Source organism: Notolepis coatsorum (genome assembly GCF_963971535.1).
Source record: "Notolepis coatsorum genome assembly, chromosome: 6".
NCBI classification, from domain to species: domain Eukaryota; kingdom Metazoa; phylum Chordata; class Actinopteri; order Aulopiformes; family Paralepididae; genus Notolepis; species Notolepis coatsorum.
Window position 1 is genome coordinate 53,921,739 of NC_140170.1, and position 20,000 is coordinate 53,941,738.

The window sequence follows — 20,000 nt, forward strand, 5'->3', positions numbered from 1 at the left end:
CAGAGGCCCTTGTTATTAAAAATATCCCCTAATGAGTGTATGCCTCTTTCCTTCCCATACAGGGAATCTTATAGGTCGTTTTCCCATTAAGAGAGCATTGTTATTGAATATGGGAGTGTGATTATGCCATACTTGATTGTTAGGAAATTTCCTTTGAGTTTCCCGCCATGTCCTGATTGCATGGGTTATTATTGGGCCAAATTCTCGCTCACAATGCTTGATTGAAAGTTTAGTGTATGCTATGTCTTTCAATCTCTGTGGGGCTACTATGTTTTCTTCTAATTTTCTCCAATTTATTAGAAATTGTACAGGAAAACTGTACCCAAATAATGAATAATGCATAATCTGTAATAATGTAACCAAAATTGGGGGCATTCAAATTAAGTAATCATTTGTAGCTAGTTATGGAGCTAATAGCTACTAACGTTATATTCAACGGCATTTCAGTTTTATATATGCTAAAGAAATAACACAAACTGCATATGATCCGGGCTCTCCCAGAGCATGTATGGATGAAGGGGGGGGGGGGGGGGGGGGGGGGGGGGGGGGGGCGGGGGGACGTCGTTTAGTATTATTGATTACCAATACAGTGTCCGTGTAACTAGCCACATTCACTGATCGACTGCTTGCGTTGCACAGCAAGGTGCGATCCGGCTGTAAATTCGGTGAAAAAGGTCTTACCGTCAGCTAAGGCTGAGCCCGAACGTTCGAACGTTCGTTCGTTACGTTGACATTCGGACTTTAATTAATAGGTTCGAACGTTCGGTGAAAAAAAAAAAAGCAGGCGCGCGACGTTGAGGCGATGTGAAGCGGCGCGTCCCCCGAGTGCGCTCGGCTCAACCAGTGTGGTCTCTGCCGGGCTGTAGCTGGATACTATTGTCTCAACCAATGCAATAGAACCATTTTGATTGACAGGCGATTCTGCCAATTACGTCACACCGCTTGCACCCGCCTCTGCTGTTACCACCAATCGGCAAGCGTTTATATATTTTTTTACTTCCGGCAATACATTTATCTGCTTGCGAGACCGAGAAGCACAACAGAGTGTGAACAGACTCCGTAGCTCCCCGCTGAGGAAGGATCATTAATAAATGAATGAATGAATGAAGCGCGAGCTTCATGGCGGGAGGTGGTTGCGTTGTAAACAACTCTGGCCGAGGGCGGACGGGCGGCAGGCGTGTTGGGAGCCCGGCGGCACCCCGCCGGTGTCTCTCTGTCGTCCCCCGTTCCTAGGTAGACGGTGGAAGGAGCTGAGGCGCGCGCCTCTCTCCTTCCCGTCGACCAAGAGTGAATACCTGTTATTGAATGTGTAACACTAACTATATAACGCTAATGCCACAAAACGAATGCATTTGTTTATCTAGCCTCTTACGTGACTGCGGTGTGCAAGGGCTATTGTTTATCATAAGTAGGAACTTTATGCAGTACTCAGTACGTAGCTTGTTTATTTTCTTCTGAGTGCTTTGTTTAATTACATGTTTACATGAACAGCCACCACTGTAAACAACATGTTTTTTCACCAATAGATTATGCAATGCCGCCCTCCGTAGGATCTATAATAATAATAATAAAAAAAATAAAATAAAAAAAATAATTTATAAAAAAAAGATTTTATTAAAAAATTTACAAAAAAACGAACGTTCAAACGTTCGTTCGGTAACCCTGGCAAACGTTCGAACCCTAAAAACAGGGTTCGGGCTCAGCCTTACCGTCAGCCCGTGGGATACCCCCCAGCATTTCCCCGTTATCGATCGGCATCTGGTAGATCGATATGTCCATTGGCTGATGATAAATCCCATTATTCCATGGTGAAATCTGCGATTCGAAACGTAATCCACGGTACTATGTCTCTCTCAGGATCCGGGTAATATGAAACTCCATTGGAAGGGGGGAAAAAAGTTTTTCATTCGAACCACAGGGCATACTGCAGTGGAGCGATGGCGCCCCTAAGAGGATCTGGCCGGTATTGCATGTTCTCGATTCCACAGACGAGGGTAGATCTGCAGAGCCGGTCGGGGATCTTGAGCCGGTTATTAAAATGGAATAACAGCAATAACAAATGCCACGGCTATATACGTGCCTCTGGTCCACAACGCATGGCACCGAAACCCGTATATATACGTGGCCGGTCCTTAAAGTGTTAAATAAGCCAATAGCAAACACAAATTTCTATAAGCAAAGAACAACAAAAACATTCGTCAAAATAATAATAATAGTAATAATAATATAATCATGATAATAAAAGTAATAAAAGTCACTTATAGGAAACAGGATAACATGTTTTTTTCATTCATTCCCTTTGGTACAGTACCATTAATCAAATGAATATAGTAACCTGTCTCCCCCTCTAGAGGGCATTGTAGACTAACTCGTGTCCCATAAACAGTAAGATTGCATTAGGAGAAATAGAGAGCTACGGTACAAACGATAACCCTTAAGAAAGGACATTGTGGTGCTAATCACTCAAATATGCATATGCAATGTTACCAATGTTAGTAATGGTGTATATCTCCGGGACCGATAAACTTTTATTTTGCTTACTCCTCCGTATCTTCCTATGGCCCATCTCACCGGTCGTGGTGGAAGGGGGCCGTCCGGAAACATCGTCTGTCTGCGGAGGGAGTATTACGGAGACATCTCTTTCCTAGGTCGGTCTCTGGGCTGCCAAGTAGGCCTGCGGGAGTGCAGGGAGGCACCATGTGTGTAGCATAGTCTTGCTCGTCTCTTCGTCTCTAGCATCTCTTATGCCGCTCGATGTCTTGCCTTGGCGATAAGCAGGCCCCTCGGCATGATGGCGTCCTGCCAATAGTTAGTAAGGGTCACGCCATGGAGTAGGATACGAGTCTCTCTCTGCTTCAGGTGAGAATGAGTCTCGTGACTCCATCGTTGTAGCTACGAAAGCTGCTGTATATTATACCAGGGTTCGAAATTAACGGGGGCTTGGGGCATAATGCCCTTGAAAATGGACAAAATGCCCTCGAAAATCAGTTAACACTTTGACTGCCGGGAGCCGTCTTTAGACGTCTTTCCTGACCATGCTAAAGTTGCCGGGGGACGCTGTACGTCGTCTTTATATCAATATTTCAAAAATCTGCGATCGGATTCATAATGTCCCTCCGCTGGCCTGAGATACACCAGCAGGACCCACTGAGCTCTCTGGCGGTTCAGGAGCGCCATCTGGTGGCCGATCGCGCAACCGCTTAACAGGAAGCGCAGTAGAGGTTGTGCTAGATGTCCGTATTGCTTCCGGCCACTCGGGATAGGTTCCGGCACTCTAGCTCGTCACACTACATAGCGATCGATTGCCAATAACTCGATAAACAACATGATTTGGACGTATATACCATTATACAAGCTGGAGATGGACCGGGTAATAATATATCCCATAATGATAACATTTCTACTCGACGATGATCGCCCAACGGCGCGCGGAGACTGGGGTGAGTTTCAGCGTGTAACGTTACCGTCTTCGATAATAACTGATATTATCAACATTTGACCCACATTAGATGATTGGTATAACGCTGCCCACGGAATTATAAACGCCCCCTCGCCCATCCGGTCAACATCAGATGACGTGTAGTAACTTCTAGAAGTACGTCTAGTTGGAAATTTTTATATCGTGCTGATTGCCATCAAACTGTATTTCATCATCAATATAATGCATTTGGGGCTATATATCACGTTCTGGAGAAAGCTGCAGAAAGAGATGAAAACATACTTATACATTAGACCATACTTTACTATGAATATGTGAATGAAAAGGTTTAACGTTGCTACACAATGAACAATACATATAGGACTTTGAATGGGCCCTAATAATGGCAATGTAGCAATAGAATTTAAAAAGTTATAGCCCTGCAAAGAAGGGGACTTTCTCCATAGACAAATAGCGCTGGCAATCTATGGTATATCATTAATTTAACCTTAGGCAACCAAAGTGTTAAGGGGGGCACAAAATGCCCCTGACAGTTTACAATTATATATATTTATCCGGTAATGGAGCGTCTGTGTGTCGTACGGTTCAGATGACGCGCAAATAAAAAACTTCATTTGGCGGAGCCGGGAGAGGGGGGCACTGGCTGCAGGCAGCAGCAGCACTAGCACTGCAGCCAGGTGCTAGTCAGTTTGTGTAAATGGCAAGCACAATATAAATCAATCTTCATTACAACTTTAAAAACATAGCCATTAACATTACATAGGCCTACACACATCTTGCCATAGCGTTAGCAGTTTGTACTACACAACGCATGTTGAACTATGGTAGCACTAGCCCCAGCTAATAGTCAACGAAATGTTACCGTAGCTAGTGCTACTAGCTAGCAGCCTAGCAGAGGAGGAAATGAGAGTCTGAGAGGCGGGGTGTTTAAAGACAATGATAGGCGTTTATTCAACATCCAAGAAGGCTAACATACAACTGTGTTTTACTAACTCCAACCGGGACTATTGCTGCTTTCGTGCTGCTTGTTGATGTTATGAACTCCTCCTAACGTTACCGGAGCTGATAACATTGTCTGGGCTGGTGGTCCGTGACGCTAAAATGTCCGTGGGGACCCGGCGCCAACCCATAGATTGTTCCAACTCAACGAATTACGTAATCCACCACAGTTGCACTCAATATTTAAATAATGTTAGTCTAAATAAATGTAGACAGATACATAATAATTTCAAGCAGAAAACGAATCTTTCCATTAAGAACTGACAATCAGGGAATTTAAACATGGTTGACATTGTTTTTCTGTGTTTATATTAAAGAAAGGAAAGTCTAGTGCTGGCTGAGCATATTGTTTGTTTGCATTAAGTTAATACTTTGACAAATGTAGCCTATATTTTTCAGTCAGTTCGGTCTTTGTGTGCCAAACATTATTTAAGGATGTAAACACTAACACTTTTTTATATGTGAATGAGAAGAAATGAGAAGCATGTTTAGATTTGAGTGTTTTTTTTTTTTATAAAAATTAATGTATATCGAACCGAAGCGAAAACCGTGACCCCAAAACCGTGATACGAACCGAACCGTCCATTTTGTGAACCGTCCCACAGCTACCGTTTATCATAAAAATGCAGTGCCCCCGAAATACAAAAAAAAGCCCCCGAAAATCAATTAAGGGGGGCAAAAAAAGCCCTTGAAAAAAAAAGTTTATTTCTAACCCTGCTGTATATCCACTAGGGACAGGGTGAACTGTAAACTCTGGAGCTGCAGGTCTCTAAGCTACCAGAGTAGCTATGTATCAAAGTCAAGGTAGACCGCGCTCTCAGTATCTGACACTGGGTGCTGAAATCCCAAGGATTATGAGGAAGAAAGCCGAAGGCCGGACCAGCACTCTCAGATTTATGTCAGTGTTAATAGGCTAGCAATGATAGCTTGTACAAATGGGAGCTATATACCATGTGGGCAGGAAGTGACATCATAGAGGTGAGCTTGGGAATACTAGTCAACTTTGACCTCCATAGTAAGGACTTAATAATGTAGAATGTTGAAAACAAATATAAACCAGGAACTTAAATAAGCCAATAGCAAACACACATTTCTATAAGCAAAGAACAACAAAAACAGAAGGAAAACTTTTCACCATTCGTAAAAATAATAATAGTAATAATAATATAATCATGATAATAAAAGTAATAAAAGTCACTTATAGGACTTTGATACATAGCTACTCTGGTAGCTTAGAGACCTGCAGCTCCAGAGTTTACAGTTCACCCTGTCCCTAGTGGATATACAGCAGCTTTCGTAGCTACAACGATGGAGTCACAAGACTCATTCTCACCTGAAGCAGAGAGAGACTCGTATCCTACTCCATGGCGTGACCCTTACTAACTATTGGCAGGACGCCATCATGCCGAGGGGCCTGCTTATCGCCAAGGCAAGACATCGAGCGGCATAAGAGATGCTAGAGACGAAGAGACGAGCAAGACTATGCTACACACATGGTGCCTCCCTGCACTCCCGCAGGCCTACTTGGCAGCCCAGAGACCGACCTAGGAAAGAGATGTCTCCGTAATACTCCCTCCGCAGACAGACGATGTTTCCGGACGGCCCCCTTCCACCACAACCGGTGAGATGGGCCATAGGAAGACACGGAGGAGTAAGCAAAAGAAAAGTTCATCGGTCCCGGAGATATAGGGGTGGACGGTATGGTCTAAAATTTATATCACGGTATAATTTGAAGCATAGACGGTAACGGTATATATCATGGTATCATCGTTTTTGATAAAAAAAAATTTAATTTAATTTTATATAATTTATTTTTTATAAAATATATATATTATATAATTAGACTTGTACTTGTATTATCTGCGAGACATCGCCACCACGCAACAAGCTCCACTGTCTGTGTGTACTCTAGTAGCCTCCAGCTACGGCCAGGATTCTCCGGAGCTGCACCTGGACCTATACTCAAGTAGCCTCGAGCAGAGCTACGGCCAGGATTCTCCGGCGCTGCACCTGGACCCTATTGTATTGGTATAACGTTACTTAACTGTGCTCAGCAAGCCCTCAGCTCGAATACGCATCGAATCAGTGTTATAAGACATTGATATCAGGAGCTATCTGTAGCTACTGCTAGCCGGATATATAACGTTAATACAACGCCTCAGTGAATTATTTAGTTCAATGGGACATTTCGTTTTGAACGGTGAACTAACTTGCGTTAACGTGAGCTAACAGCTAACAGGTAGCACACACGTCTCTACTAGACTTTGTGGAGCGTTTGTTGATGTCAGGAGCTATCGGTAGCTGGCCGACTAGATACCGTTCGGTTAGACAATGCCTTATCATGTATTAAACTAAAAGTGAATAGTTGACTGGGTCATTTTGTAACGGTAGCTAAGCTAAAGTTAGCTCAGGGAGACGCCGCCGTCCTCCCGTGTCCCGTCCCACTAGACTACTAGACCCGTGTTTACATGCGTGCGGTAGGGGCTGGCACGCCCACTGTGCGAAGCCTCCTAAATAACTTTTTCCAGTTCGCACATATCTATTATCTATGACTAATTCTATCTATTTTTAGGGGCAAATGCGAGTGAAATAGTCGCGCTGTGGTTACATGACGTCATTGCTATTTTAGAGCTGCACTACCGGTTACACGGTATAGTCAAAATCCATACCGTAGAGCAAATTCATACCGTTTATACCGTATACCGTTTATACCGTCCACCCCTAATATACACCATTACTAACATTGGTAACATTGCATATGCATATTTGAGTGATTAGCACCACAATGTCCTTTCTTAACACTTTCAGCGCCCACCGTGTTTTCCTTTTTACCCCCTTGAATGCCCAGCACCACTTCAATGTTAGCGTTAATATCGCCTAATCTATGTTTTAAATTATGGCTATGTGTCTAATCTGCCCGTCGCTTATCAAAGACTCATTTTCCAGTCAACATTGTCAAAACAGATTGTTTCTTTATCGGTTCATTTCCGCTTTCTAGCATTTTGAAAAGCACTCGTTTTCACGAAAAAAAATAAGACATTCTATGATAATCGCCCTTTACTGGAATATTCTAGAACGTTATCATTTTTCGGCCTATTTATTAATCGTTTTCAAATAAACGCTAGATTATCAATAGTATATGTGTACGCATGCACGCTCGTGCCGCGAGGTGAAAATCGATTCTCCTAGTTACTGACCGCTCGCACAGTCAAACAGCCTGGGGGACACATATCTCCGTGAAAACGAGTCTGATTATCCTAAGACTGGTAACATAGATTCCTTACCTGAGATCAGATGGTATCCAAATGGATTATTCCAATTCCTGATCGCCATTAGAAAAAGTAGATCCTTTTATTGATCCACCGTGTATACTGTAAAAACACATAATCCCCACTGCTCTGAGGCTCCAGAGTGAAGCTGATCGACGCCGGCTGCGTGAGTGAGAAGTAAAATGTGGAGTCCGGGTTTTTTTTTTTTCATTCATTTTCATTGAGTTCAATCCAAAAGGGTGAATTACCATCTGGGAGACGATAGGGGGCGCTTTTTTCACATCTGAGCGCCTGGCGTGGCTGAATTTCCAACGGTAGACTCGGTTGATGAAATATGAATTCAGATCGCTAATATAAAAAAAAAACGAGAAAAAAACTAATATTCTCGTGATGGGCATTCAACCCGCGGGGGGCAAACCCGAGAAAACTCGGGTTGGGCAATCAAAGTGTTAAGGGTTATCGTTTGTACCGTAGCTCTCTATTTCTCCTAATGCAATCTTACTGTTTATGGGACTCGAGTTAGTCTACAATGCCCTCTAGAGGGGGAGACAGGTTACTATATTCATTTGATTAATGGTACTGTACCAAAGGGAATGAATAAAAAAAACGTGTTATCCTGTTTCCTATAAGTGACTTTTATTACTTTTATTATCATGATTATATTATTATTACTATTATTATAATTTTTACGAATGGTGAAAAGTTTTCCTTCTGTTTTTGTTGTTCTTTGCTTATAGAAATTTGTGTTTGCTATTGGCTTATTTAAGTTTCTGGTTTATATTTGTTTTCAACATTCTACATTATTAAGTCCTTACTATGGAGGTCAAAGTTGACTAGCATTCCCAAGCTCACCTCTATGATGTCACTTCCTGCCCACATGGTATATAGCTCCCATTTTTACAAGCTATCATTGCTAGCCTATTAACACTGAAGATGGAACACCTGTTCCGAAACATGTCTGTACTATAGGCTGCCATTAAAAACGTTTTTAATTTAATTTTTTATCTGAGAGTGCTGGTCCGGCCTTCGGCTTTCTTCCTCATAATTAGGGATGCACGATATTGATTTTTTGACACCGATACCGATATCGATAACGTTATGCTCCTCAGGCCGATAACCGATATCGATAACCGATATTTATTGTATTATAATCTTTTTTCTTAATGTATATATTATTATTTTTATCTTTTTTTTTCAACATGACAATACAATAATAATACATAAAAAGACTTCCCATGACAATAACTTAACACCAACTTAAATGTGACCTAACCAGACAACAGAAACAAAAGCCAAGACAACAGTATTGACTGATAAAGTGACCATATTTATTTTTCCAAATGAAAATTCACAATCCGTCAACAACTTATAATACATCCAACCTAAGACGCTCAAAGCTTTTTGTTCTTCTTTTTTCAAAGCGGAGCCTTGAAAAAAAGGCTTTGAGTGGACACATCACCACCACAACAAGTCACCTGCAACAAGCTAGAAGCTAGAAGCTAGAACCTAGAAGCTAGAAGCTGCTGTGAATCCAAAGCCAGCTATTGACGAGTCGTTTGCTAAATTAAAGAAGTTTGACAGAAATGACCCAAGGGCTCAAGCCGCTAGCTTTTAAGCAGTCCTTGGTGGTGCAAATTAACCTGGCTACTATGGAGCAATAAGTGACTGCGTTCAACCGAGGGTTGCATCACAGCCATGGAAGGGGCTAGCTTTGCTTAGCTCCTCGCGTCGTCGTAGGCTTCTAAGTTAACACAATAACACACCATCGTAGCGGTGGTGATGCCGCAGGTGACCCGTCAGGCTGGATGTATTACAAGTTGTTGCCCTTTTCCCTCCTTGTGGAACTTCTCCATTGCATTTATTACAAATAGCAAGCGATCTTTTTCCTCTGAAATTCCGAGTACCGACGCGGCCATCTTTGTTTTTAACGTCCGCGCTGATTCAGGAACTTACGTGCCTACGTCACAGCCAAGAAAGGGAGCGCTCGATTTGTGTAAAACGCCCTGTTCTTAAACCACACGCTGTCAGTCGTACCACAGTACTGGCAAAACGGGACGAGCCTACAGTCAAAACAAACGCACTTCATTCCAATTCACCCACACAGCATTTTCTTTTACCAAAAAATATATTATATTATCGGAGCTATTAATAACGTTATCGGGTTTATCGGGATGACGTCATAATTGCTGATATCGGCCCGATAATTATCGGCCCGATAATTATCGTGCATCCCTACTCATAATCCTTGGGATTTCAGCACCCAGTGTCAGATACTGAGAGCGTGGTCTACCTTGACTTTAAGGGGATGCAGACCAGAGAAATACTTTCGTCTTGTTTACTTCCTGCTTCAGCAAAGCAAGCTGCTTTTACTGTCGCTCCGCTCCGCTGCTTTTGCCTATCGCTATTATAATGATTTATTACAGCCCTTTCAACTTTAATTACTCTGTACGTTAACTCCCAGTTCCTATGGTACTTCTCCAGAACTGTGAATTTTCTTATCTATTCAGATTTTTTACCACAGTCGAAAAGGACGAGTAGCAAGATTCTCCGTGGGAGGAATAGCGAGCTGTCTTTATCAGCTACACACAAAGGACTATGTCGGAAGGCAAGGATATTTATGAAAGACGAGGAAGGTTTTCCTTGTTATTTTGAGTTTTAACGAGACGGAAGACGACAGTGGTTTGGTCGTGTGAGTAATAGCACAGCTCCAGGGCAACGGAACTGCCCCGTGTAGGGGAGAGAAACGGACATCTCCGGGGCGACGGAAGCTGCCCCGTTTAGGAGAGAGCGACGGACAGCTCTCTTGTATGATATTTCATAAAGACCCCGGTTGTGAAGTGAGTGACCCACCATCACCACCACCACCACCACCACAATCACCACCATCACCACCACCACCACCATCATCACCACCATCACCACCATCATCATCACCACCACCACCACCACCAGCTAAGTACCTAGCTTAGCTTCAGCTTAGCCTAACCTGAAAAGACAGGAAATAAGGGAAGATGCCGGGACTCGGCTCTCCCACATAATGTACTAACTGCTTGAAGATGAGTATGAGGATTGTAGAGCTGGAGGCTCGGGTTTCTACCCTGTACCAAATACAGCAGGATGAGCAACTCCTTGACTCTATTTTTGAAGCTACTACAAATATAGCCAACAATACCATGATTGAGACCTGGCCTATGCTAGTAGCTACAGAACAGCACCACCCAAAAGACGGTCCTTGGCACAACCAAGGAGCTAAACCAAAGCAGTGGACCACCGTCAAGGATAAAAGGAGAAATAAACGAACCAGGACCTCACCCCCGGTACCGCCAGGAAATAGTTTCAACCTACTCTCGGAAACACGCATATCAACACCCAAAGCAAAGAGACATAGAAGCGTGGCTAACAACGCTAACGAAGCAAACAGCGAGCGTAACGGAGCTCACGCTAACGACGCTAATAGCAAGAATACCGGAGCTCACGCTAACACTAGCGAAGCAAACAGCTGGCATGCCGGAGCTCACGCTAATGCTGGCGAAGCTAACAGCCGGCACATCAGAGCACACGCTAACGATGAGACGACGAGGAAAACAGAGCCACGAGAGCGTTGCAGTAGCCGACGCCGAAGGTACGAGACTAACATTAACATGACGGCTACTGAGAAGGCTAGTGGTACAGCTAGCGAGGCTATTTCACCAAGGCCACAAGACTGTGGTGAGAACCGGCAGACTCGGCCTAATCCAAAAACAAACAGCCCCAGAACTGTTGGAAAGAAAAATACTAACTTCACACAGAAAACAGACTGCATATTGATTGGAGATTCCACAACAAGGTACGTGGAAATGGCAAACACAGAAAATCGATGTCTAGAAAACACATCTGTGAAGGAGCTGACCAAAATACTTCAAACACTCATCGGGCCAGACATAACAAAAATTGTCATTCACTCTGGATCGTTTGACATCCTGCGAAGGAAAACGGGCACAGAGACATTGAAAGAGGATTTCACTTGCTTAATGAACACACTAGACAAATATCAGGATGTATCCATCAGTGGACCAATTGCATGCTATCGCAGAGGACAAGAAGCCTTTAGTCGACTCCTAAATTTGAATTCATGGTTAGAATCTGCCTGTCTTACACACAGACTGAATTTCATTGACGATTTTAATGTGTTCTGGAATAATCTTGAACGCTTTCAGAGGAATGGATTCTTCCCAAACCGCCTTGGTTCGAAGCTTCTAGCAGCAAACCTACGTCATGCCTTAGTGACTTCCAAGGGCATCAAACTCGTGATACAAGCACAAGCACAAGGCGTCCTGTCCCCAGACAAGGCCATCATGGCCACCAGCAACCCGCTTGATCAAATGTCCCCGAGAGCGCTAATCAAACCAGCTCATCATGCACTAGAGGAGATGGACAATCTGCTAGCACCAAAAAGTGTATTAAATGAATAGTACAAACACCATGCCATCTTTCAAAACATACCGGTAATCTTAACCAGCCAATGGCATGGTAAAAGCTATAACAGATATACACCATCAATGCGTTCACCTGCTATTAACCTCAAAGCCATCAAGGTCAGGCCAAAGCAGACCTCCTCTAAAGAAGTCCAGCTAATAAAATTAGCCCTCCTAAATGTCAGATCATTGAATAATAAAACATTTTTAGTAAATGATCTGATTAAAGAAAATAACTTAGATTGCATTTGCCTAGTAGAGACATGGCTAAATAATGACACAGCTACATCAATAATGATTGAGGCTTCTCCACCAGACTATAATTTTTATCAAATACCCAGAAAAAATAGAAAGGGTGGCGGAGTTGCAGCAATTTTCTCCTCAAAACTCTTGTTTAGAATCACGGAACTAGACGAGTTCATGTCGATGGAATATCTTGCCATTGAGCTGAAAACAGAATCAATCATTATTGTCACGATTTACCGACCGCCCAGACACTCACCAATATTTATACAGGAGCTCTCTGAACTGATCTCATTATGTGTTACCGGATATGATAAGGTGATCCTAAATGGAGACTTGAACATCCATTTTAATAAGAAAACAGACTCCAAAACTATAGAGCTAGAAAATCTACTGGATAGCTTTGACCTAACACAACATATAACAAATGCAACTCACAAGCTTGGAAATACATTAGACTTAGTTATAACAACAACTGGGCTAAGCATAACAAATGTCTCAATAACTGAATTACCTGTCTCCGACCATGTATATTTTTTGATACTCAAATAACCCTTACTAAAACAAAAAAAGAAATCATAGTTAAAAAGAGGCTCCTAAACGACAAGGCTGAATCAAAGTTCATTAATCTTATCAGATTACATGAACCACACAATCATGACAGCTCTCTAAATGAAATGGTAGAAAATCTCAATGATGCACTGTCATCTGTATTAGATTCTGTCGCCCCACTAAAAATGAAAAAGAAAAAAACCAGAGCCTCGCCCTGGCTGAACTATAATGCTGTCAACAAAGAAAAAAGGAAATGTCGTGCAGCAGAGCGAAAATGGAGAAAAACAAAAACCACCACATGCTGTGATATATACAAAGATGCTTTAACTGCTTATAATAAAACCATCCGCTTAGCAAGGAAAGACTACTTCTCTAAAATCATTACAGAAAATGCTGGAAACTCCAGAATCCTTTTTTCCACTATTAACCTACTACTCAACACTGCCCCTACACCTCCTCAGTCATCAACGGTTAAGTGTGAAGAACTTGCACTATTCTTTAACAACAAAATAACCTTGATCAGGGCCAGCATTACTCATGATGGAAATAAAGCTGATTGCAGCAAACCGTGCAATGTAACCATGAGAAGTTTCACATGCATCACATTAGATGTACTCTGCAAAACTGTCTCAGAATGTAACTCCTCCACCTCAGACATTGACCCTATGCCTACAGCTTTCTTCAAACGGGTGTTTAATAGTGTTTCAAGCCCTGTGCTAGATATCATAAACACTTCCCTTAGAACTGGTATTTTCCCAGATGCCTTTAAAACAGCAGTTGTAAAGCCATTACTAAAAAAACCTAACTTGGATAGTAATGAAATGGCAAATTATCGTCCAATATCCAACCTACCATTCATTAGCAAAGTACTTGAAAAGATAGTTTCAGTTCAAATAAATTCCTTTCTTGAAGAAAACAACATCTTAGAAGAATTTCAGTCGGGATTCAGAAAATATCATAGCACTGAAACTGCCCTCACCAAAATAATCAGTGACCTCAGGCTAAACTCTGACGAGAATAAGATCTCCATCCTTGTCCTGCTAGATCTCAGTGCAGCATTTGATACAATCAATCACGATATTCTAATCGATCGTCTTGAAAACCTTGTCGGTTTCTCAGAACATGTACTAAGCTGGTTCAAAACATACATCAGAGGGAGGAAATTCTATGTTAGACTAGGAGAGCACCAGGGTTTCCGTTAGAAAAAATTGTTGCCGGCCTCAGTGTCCGGTAGATTTCAATCTACCGGTCAAATGAGAGAAATTTCGGTCAGAGTTTATTGAGCTTAAAAACAATTGATAGGCAAAAGAATGACAACAAAACAAAAGAATGACATCATCAAGGCATGTAGATTTATAATATTTTTACTTAAAACTAGGCTACTTTTGCGTATAAAGTCATTATATTCCAAATAAAATAAGTCCAGAGACTCGTGCTGCTGCCGACTTTAAATCAAATAGGTGTCTGTGGGCAGTCGCCCGACATTAATATTATAACAGTCTGTTATAATCAAATTTTTATGAGCTAACGAATTCCGTTATATTGGACATTTGTATTAATTATATCAAGCGAAGAACTGAAAAATTTGGCAGAGAGAGACGGCAACATTATCGTGGGTTTGCGTGACGACTCTCTCTCTCTCCACCTCCCAATGACTTATTTGCGAGAGTATGTCGATGCAGAGCAGCAGATTCAGCTGTTATTGGCTCTTTTCTGGGGACCGCACAGCAGCGCCCCCCACCCAACATTGAATTGAAAATGGCTGAATTGGAGTACTGCTGGAGTACTGCATTGTGCTGTTGCTGCTCCGGCTCTGCAGCTTCACAAAAGTTCGCACACCCAGCACTAAGCTCTCGCTGACAACGTCGTTGTCATTATTAGAAGCAACGATGAAACAAATGTAATGATTGTTTCGTTCATCGCATAGGCTATTTAATTTTAGCCTATTTTAATACAATTCAAATAATCAAATTGTGCTTAGACTCAGGGAATTATTTTCACCGGACATTAAGACCGGAGAGATTAAATATGTCGGACTTCAACAGATTTTGCCGGTCAAATACCGGTAATTACCGGCTAACGGAAACGCTGGAGAGCACATGTCTGATATATACGACAACAACTATGGAGTTGCACAAGGGAGTTGCTTAGGTCCTTTACTCTTCTCCCTTTACATGTTACCGCTGGGTGATATCATCAGAGAACATAATGTAGATTTCCATAGCTATGCGGATGATACACAACTGTACATATCTGCTGAACCAAATGATACAGCGATCAGCTCCATTACAGACTGCTTACTGGCAATAAATAAATGGATGAGTAAGAACTTCCTGAAACTAAATGAGAACAAAACTGAAATTCTAATTATCGGCCCCAAAACTAAAAAAGAAACGTTAATAAAGAACCTAGGAGGACTAACCCCTTGGATCAAATCTGAGGTCACTAGTCTCGGGGTTATCATAGATTCAGAACTGAACTTCAATTCTCATATTAGCAAAGTAACGAAAACATCGTTCTTCCATCTCAGAAATATAGCAAAAGTACGACCATTTATTAATCAGAACGATGCTGAGAAGCTAATTCATGCATTCATATCTAGCCGGTTAGACTACTGTAATGCACTTTTCACAGGTCTCCCTAAGAAAACCACAGAGAGGCTTCAGCTAATCCAAAACTCCGCAGCCCGACTGCTAACTAGAACCAAAAGGAGAGAGCACATTAGTCCAGTCTTAGCTGCTTTACACTGGCTTCCTGTAACATTTAGAATAGACTTTAAGGTCCTTCTCCTTACATACAAAGCTCTAAATGGACAGGGACCTAGCTACATCACCAACACTCTAATAAATTACACGCCAGCAAGAACACTGCGATCATCAGCTGCTGGACTACTAGAGGCTCCCAGAAACAGTCAAAAGAGGATCGGTAATGCAGCCTTTATCAACTATGCCCCAAAACTGTGGAACAAACTACCCCAAAACATCAGGGAAGCCAACTCGCTAGACATCTTCAAAAGACAGCTTAAAACCTATCTCTTTGCTCAGGCAGTCAATGACTTACCTGCACTATTCTTACCCTGCCTACTTTACTATGCTAATTTTATCTTATTTTACACTGCCTATCAAATTCATGTGTCAGTTATCACACTTTTTACTTCTTACTGATGACTATTTTTAAACTGAATCATTTTAAACTATTTTTCACACTTTTTACTGTAACCTTGCTATTTACATTTTTTACTGTTGTATGTCCGTTCTATTTTATAATTTTTTGACTATTTTTAAACTTAATCATTTTAAACTACTTTATTATTTGTATTACTGAATAGAGAGCCTATTAGGATGCTAGATCCTAATGTGAAACACTGTGATTTACCATACCCAGTTCAGTTCAGTTCAGAGTTTTTATTTGCCACATGGAATAATACAATCATAGTTTCTTCATTAAAAAAAATCATAAATAGTCATTCCATGGACAAAAGGAGCAGGAAGAAGAATAAATCTTATAGTTACCTGCCCCTTATTCCTAAACTAACATGTATTTTCTTAATGGTCGGCGTACAACCTTATTTACAAAAATAATCATTTATACCATTATAAAAGAAACACAATCTACAGTTAAACAAGAAACATTTAAATATTATATTTAAATTAGTATATACAAAGTATTATACAAAGACCCATCGGCCATGATTACAACAGGCACAATCATCTCCAAAATCTTTCCGGTATCACGCTCTGCCAGACAGGGTTGCCCTTAGTCCCGGACTATTCAATCTATCATTAGAGCCTTTAGCACAATATATAAGACAATCCCAATCCATAGAACCAATCGTAATCAAGGGCACACAACAAAAAATTTGTTTATATGCGGACGACATAATATTGTTCATGCAAAACCCCAACACCACATTGCCTCATCTGCTCAAGTTGATTGAGAACTTTGGTGATTTATCGGGATTTAAGATAAATTGGCCGAAGTCGGCTTTCCTTCCACTTAACACCCCTGCAAAAAAAGATATAACCCTCCCAGGAGAGATACCGATGGTAAAATGCTTTTTTTTTTATTTTAGATGCTTGGGAGTGGAAATATTCCCCACCATAAGACAAACGGTGAAGCACAATTACACAAAAATCCAAAACAAAATCAAAGACGACCTTGATAGATGGGCAAAACTTAAAAACACAGTACAAGCACGGATATCAATAGTTAAGATGGATGTACTACCTAGAATCAACTTCTTCAGTTCAATGCTACCGTTACCCCCTCCAGAGGGTTACTGGAAAAGATTACACTCCTCCACATACAAATTTATTTGGAATAACAAACCACCACGTATAAAAAGATCCACCGCACAGAGAAATAAAGCAGATGGTGGCATGGCATTTCCAGATTTTTTCCAATATTTTAAGGCGTACACATTAAGACCATTGACAACATGGTTTGACCCCCAAGCATTAGTATCCTGGAGGAAATTAGAAGAAAACATAGTAGCCCCACATAGACTGAAGGACATAGCATACACTAAACTACCAATCAAGCACTGTGAACGGAAATTTGGCCCCATAATTACTCATGCGATCCGGATATGGCGTGAATCACAAAAAAAAAATCCTAACCCACATAAATGGCACAATCATACTCCCTTATTCAATAACAATGCACTCTTAATTGAAAAACTACCTATAAGATTCCCTATATGGGAAGAGCAAGGCATACACTCATTAGGGGATGTTTTTAACAAACAGGGTTTTTGTAGTGATAAAGAAATACGCAAAAAATGTAATCTCACCAAGTCCACATGGCTTTTTTACATACAGTTACAGCTATGTTTGAAGTCTCACGGTGTTCCATTAGACATACCAATTGAACACCACAGATACCACAAATTCTTCTATGAAAGAGAGACATCGAGAGGTTTTGTTTCAGATTTTTATCATCAATTACTAACGTCCTCGTATGAAACCCTCCAACTAGACTCTGTCTGGAGGAGGGATATACCAGACCTGGAAAATGACTTTGATTGGCAAGGAGCCTGGGCAAATGTCCGACTTACATCAAGGAACCCGGATCATCAACAAATCAATCTTAACTATATTCACAGGACATACTTGACTCCTATAAGACTGTGCAGAATGGGTCTTAAACAAGACTCCAAATGCTCCCAATGTACAAATGGGGACGAAGGGACATTTATGCACATGTATTGGGACTGCCCACCAGTTAAGGCATTCTGGAAAGATGTGACCCAACAATTATCAAAACTCGTATCTTGGAATATACCTGTACACCCCTCGGTATTACTATTGAATGATGTTTTTGAGTTTGCAGTAAATCCACAGCTAAAGAGATTGGTTTTATCGGGTATCACAGTAGCTAAAAAGCTGATCGCTTCACGCTGGTTTCAACCGGAAAAAATGTGCCGGAAAGTTTGGTTTCTTACATATCTCGATGTGATTTATCAAGAAATATCTACAGCAAGAATTCTGGGTCTCAATGAATCCAAAATGTCAATGTGGTTAGAAGTGGTGGAGAGAATAAAAGCTAGCTTATAATGGTAGTGTCTGGTTAGGTGCGAGGGATAATGGAGGTACTTCCCAAGGTGGGGTCCGGGAGGGGGGGGTTCGAGCTGAGCATATGTGTGTAGGTTTTTAGATAACAGGTATTAGGGGTATATCTTATATAAGACAATTAACTAAAATGTGATTTCATTGGATGTGCTCTGACAATTAATGCTTGTATATCTTATCGTGTGTTGTCATGTTTGTTTATGTGTTTGTTTAAAAAATAATACAAAAAAAATATACAAAAAAAAAAAAATTAAATAATAATAATAATGATAAAGAATAAAGAAGAAAAGAAAGAGACGAGAAAAAAAAAGAAAATATCTCACTATTCAGATCACATTTTGATTTTCATACTGACTAAATTTTTTCTTTTATAATTTTGTTTGAATTGATAAACACTGTTACATCCCTTAAGCTCGCTATGGAGAGAATTCCACAACTTTACACCAATAACTGAAGGACTCATCTGTTTAAGTGTGGTACGTGCAAACTGATGTTTAAAATTGTATTTTCTCCTACTAAACTCACTTTCTAAATGAAAAAGATTTTGTAGTTTTTCTGGCAGTGTATTATTTCTTGCCCTAAACATAATTAACATTGTTTGAAACTTAACCATGTCTTCAAGTTTAATTATTCTAGATTTAATAAATAATATATTTGTGTGTTCTCGATAACTCACTTTATGTGTGATTCGTACAGCCCTCTTCTGTAGTATATATAATGGTTTTATATTTGTCCCATAAGTATTCCCCCATACTTCAACACAATAACTGATATAAGGTGAGATGAGTGAGCAGTAGAGTGTTCTCATTGCCTCATACTCTAACACATCCTTTACTTTATTCATAACAAAAATACTCTTGGACATCTTTTTTTTAACGTGTGCTATGTGCGATTTCCATGTTAATTTATCATCCATAATCACACCAAGAAAACGAAATTCATTAACTCTCTCTATATCAACTCCATCTATGGTCAGTACTATATTTTCATCTAGTTTTCGATTGCCAAAAATCATAAATTTCGTTTTTTTCAGATTCAGTGATAGCTTATTTACATCAAACCATTTCTTTAGCTTTGTCATTTCATACACAATATATTCAGCTAGTTCCTTTAAATTATTTCCAGAACAAAAAAAATGTGTATCATCAGCAAACAAGACAAACTGTAATAGTTTTGCCTATCAAATTCATGGGTCGGTTATTGCACTTTTTACTTCTTACTGAAACACTGTGATTATTTGTATTACTGAATAGAGAGCCTATTAGGATGCTAGATCCTAATGTGAAACACTGATTTACCATACCTTGCTATGCTCGCTCATGCCTGTATTTTTTATGTCTGTTCTATTTTATAATTTTTCAGGGTATCTGCAGGTTTAGCCCAGTCAGATTTAAGGCTTTTTAAGACTTTTTAATGCCACTCAGAATTAAATTTAATACCAATTTCACGATAACAAAATGGCAAAAATCATGGG

At 40.6% G+C, this 20,000-nt stretch overlaps 1 protein-coding gene across 1 annotated transcript in view; it reads right to left on the minus strand.

The window, feature by feature from the left end:
- Positions 1-20,000, minus strand: part of LOC311230101 (kelch-like protein 25) — a 120,072-nt gene that overhangs the window by 45,454 nt on the left and 54,618 nt on the right.